This window comes from Arachis duranensis, chromosome 4, assembly GCF_000817695.3.
Source record: "Arachis duranensis cultivar V14167 chromosome 4, aradu.V14167.gnm2.J7QH, whole genome shotgun sequence".
NCBI classification, from domain to species: domain Eukaryota; kingdom Viridiplantae; phylum Streptophyta; class Magnoliopsida; order Fabales; family Fabaceae; genus Arachis; species Arachis duranensis.
This window is the reverse complement of record NC_029775.3, coordinates 85228834-85233121: the sequence shown is the minus strand read 5'-3', so window position 1 is coordinate 85233121 and position 4288 is coordinate 85228834.

Sequence of the window (4288 nt, the reverse complement as noted above, 5' to 3'; positions counted from 1 at the left end):
TCCGATATTGAGACTGATCAACTTAATATCGATTGTATGGTGTGTATAGGAACCAGATGGCGCCTCATGGACGCGGTAGTGGCCGTGGTAGAGGTCGTACTAATGCTCGTGCACCGGAGGTTAACCCTAATGAACCGGTGAACCTTATGACTACGTTGGAAAACATGGCTGCTGCGATACAAGCCACTGCTGAAGCTCTTGGGAAACGGATAAACAATCATGGCAACAACAGAAATAGAGCTCAGGGACCAATAGAGGTCAGAACTTTCTCTGTGATGGTAAACAAGTGTAGGGTTGCTGAAGAGTGTGTGAAGAAGGTAGCCGCTGAGAGAGGAAATCACAAGGGACCATTCCCACAGAACCGAGGGAAGAACTTTGCACCAAGAGGTCCGCCTTTCAAGTGGGGAAGTTCTTTCAGCAGGCCCAACAACAACAACTCCCAAGGGAAAAGGTTTGGGAAGCAACCACAGAATGAGCAAGCTTGTACTAGGTGTGGAAGTCACCATCCGGGAGCCCCGTGTATGGCCGGATGGAGTTTGTACTATTACTGTGGTAAGGCGGGACATAAGGTCCCAAACTGTCCAGAGAAGCAGAAATAAGGTGCTGGAAAAGCACAACAGACTGGTCGGATGTTCATCACCTCAGCTATAGGTGTCGTGGGATCCGAGACACTCATCTGAGGTAACTGTGAAATGGCTGGTCAAACTTTAAATGCTTTATTTGATTCGAGAGCATCGCATTCATTCATTGCATTTGAGAAAGCCCATGAGATAGGATTGAAGATCGTAACCTTAGGTTATGACCTAAAAGTGTATAATGCTACCCATGAAGCCATGGTAACTAGGCTAGGATGCCCGAAAGTTTCATTTAGGTTCAAGCAGCATGATTTTGTCCATAGTTTAGTCTGCTTACCGATGATCGGTCTTGATCTTATCTTGGGATTGGACTGGTTATCTGAGAACCATGTCCTGCTTGATTGTTCTACAAAGTCGGTGTACTTTATGCCGGAAGATACAGAAGGGCCGGTCGTGGTGAATAATTATTACTTGAATTCGATGATGGTGAACTGTTCCGGAACCGATGTCAGGGTATCCTGTTGTTAACCGCGAGTGTTTCGGGTGATAATCAGAGGTTGGAACAGATTCCAATGGTGTGTGAGTTTTCGGAGGTATTTCCTGATGACATTGATGAATTTTCACCTAACCGAGAGGTCGAGCTTGCTATCGAATTGGTGCCTGGGGCGGGACCAATCGCAAGTGCTCCTTATAGGATGTCACCGTTAGAGATGACTGAGCTAAAGTCTCAGTTAGAGGATTTGTTGGGTAAGAACTTTATCCGACCAAGTGTTTCCCCGTGGGGTGCTCCAGTGTTACTGGTAAAGAAGAAAGATGGGAGTATGCGGCTCTGTGTGGATGATAGCCAGCTAAACAAGGTCACAATAAAGAATAAGTACCCATTGCCGAGAATTGATGATCTCATGGATCAGTTACAAGGAGCTGGAGTTTTCTCTAAGATCGATTTGCGATCCAGTTATCACCAGATAAGGGTGAGGGGTGAGGATATCCCTAAGACCGCTTTTAGGACTCGTTATGGTCATTACGAGTACACTGTGATGTCTTTTGGATTGACGAACGCTCCTGTAGTGTTTATGGATTACATGAATAGAGTTTTCCATCCGTTTCTGGATAAATTCGTTGTTGTCTTCATTGATGACATACTGATTTATTCCAAGACTGAGGAAGAGCATGCAGAACACTTGAGGACCGTGTTGCAGATTCTAAAGGAGAAGAAACTCTATGCAAAATTGTCTAAGTGTGAGTTTGGAAAAGTGAGGTGAAGTTTTTGGGTCACGTGGTGAGTAAGAAGGGAATAGCCATAGATCCAACTAAGGTGGAGGCTGTGATGGATTGGAAGCAACCAACCACCGTAACGGAGATAAGAAGTTTTCTGGGCTTAGCTAGCTATTACCGAAGGTTTATCAAGGGCTTTTCACAGATAGCTTTGCCAATGACAAAGTTAACCCGCAAAGACACTCCGTTTGTTTGGACTCCTGAGTGCGAGGAGAGCTTTCAGACATTGAAGAAAAAGTTGACCACTGCACCGGTGTTAGTGTTACCTGAGCCAAACGAGCCTTTTGAGGTGTACTGTGATGCCTCATTAAAGGGTCTAGGGTGCGTGCTGATGCAGCATCATAATGTGGTGGCGTATGCCTCGCGATAGTTGAGACCTCATGAGGTTAGTTACCTTACGCACGATTTGGAACTCGCTGCGGTTGTGTTTGCCTTGAAGGTGTGGAGGCATTATCTCTATGGGGTTAAGTTCCAAGTCTTCTCCGATCACAAGAGTTTGAAATATCTCTTTGATCAGAAAGAGCTTAATATGAGGCAGATAAGATAGATGGAATTATTGAAGGACTACGACTTTGAGTTGAATTACCATCCGGGAAAGGCGAATGTAGTGGCGGATGCGTTAAGTTGAAAGTCATTATATGCGGCTTGGATGATACTTCAAGAGGAGAAGTTGCTCAAGGGATTCGAGAGCCTGAAAATTGGTGCTCAAGAAGTATCCAGAACTTTGTGTTTGAGCCGATTAGAAATCTCGAGTGACTTTAAGTCCAAACTCCTAAAGGCTCATCAAAATGATGAAGTGTTATGGAAGGTGTTGCCGGCTATTGAGCAAGGAAAACAGTGGAGAGTGTCGGAAGAAAAAGATGGGTTATGGAGATTCAAGGGTAGGATCATTGTGCCGGATGTTGGCACTTTGAGGCAGGATATCTTAAAGGAGGCACACAAAAGTGGATTCTCCATTCACCTGGAAGTACTAAGATGTACCATGATTTAAAGGCGATGTTTTGGTGGCCGGGTATGAAGAATGATGTGGCGGAATGTGTTTCAAGGTGCTTAACTTGTCAAAAGGTAAAGATTGAACATCAAAGGCCTGCCGGTATGTTGCAACCTTTAGAGATTCCACAATGGAAGTGAGAAAGTATTGCAATGAACTTCGTGTCAGGATTGCCAAGGACTAGGGCTGGTTTTGATGCTGTCTGGGTGATTGTAGACCGACTGACGAAGTCAGCTCACTTTTTACCCATTCGTATGACTTACACCCTTGAGGAGCTAGCACGATTATACTTAAAGGAGATTGTGAGACTTCATGGTGTACCTGCTACTATAATCTCTGATAGAGATCCTCGTTTCACTTCAAGGTTTTGGGGTGCATTTCAGAAAGCTTTTGGAACCCGACTAAGCTTGAGTACAGCTTATCACCCTCAAACAGATGGTCAATCTGAGAGGACGATCCAAATACTAGAGGATATGTTGAGAGCTTGTGTTTTGGACCAACCGGCAAGTTGGGATCGATATATGCCATTAGTAGAGTTTGCATACAATAATAGTTACCATGAGAGCATCGGAATGGCTTCGTATGAGGCCTTGTATGGGAGGAAATGTCAATCTTCGCTATGTTGGTATGAAGCTGGGGAGAAAGGCTTGTTGGGGCCAGAAATGATAGCTGAGACCACTGAACAAGTCAAGAAAATCCGAGATAGGATGCTTACGGCGCAGAGTCGCCTGAAGAGTTACGCCGATCAGGGGTGAAAGCCCTTGGAATTTGAGGAAGGAGATTGTTCCGAGGGTTACCTGAAACTGTAGGTCGATCTCGGATGAGATCTTCTGTGTTGGTCAGAGCCGACGTGTCCGGCAGGTGAATGGCGGCCGGAGCTGGTGTGTCTGACTTGTGGAACTGAGAGTGCTTTTGATCCTTTATCACCGAAGGGTGGGGGGTACCTGCAAGGGACTCTGATGCTTAAGTTAGCAAGGGTATTAAGCAGGTATTGAGTAGAATCAGAGTATGAGTTATACCTGGGTGCTCCAGTGTATTTATAATGGTGAGAAGTGACCTTTCTAGATAAGATAAGTTAGTTATCTTATCTTATCTTATCTTTGGGTGAGGTCAGCTTATCTTCAACGGAACCGTCTTTATCTCTGTAGGCTGGGATTGCCTCTGGATTTGGGTTGTGTTCCTCTATTTGGGCCCTTTATTGGGCTTTCCTGTCAATTTGGTCGAGCTCTTTGAGAAGAGGCCGAATAATCTGACCTAAAGAGGTCGGTCGCTTTGTCGCTAAACATCCCGGATCGGTCAGCTCGATCCAGGGTATGAACAGTGCCCCTGCTTGAGCTCGATTTTCTTGTTTGAGGTCGAGTCTTTTGACGTTGATCCTTTTTAGTGAAACCGAGTTTAAGCATTTTGTCGATTTCTTCTTTTGTAGATTTTTGAATGTAGAACGTTT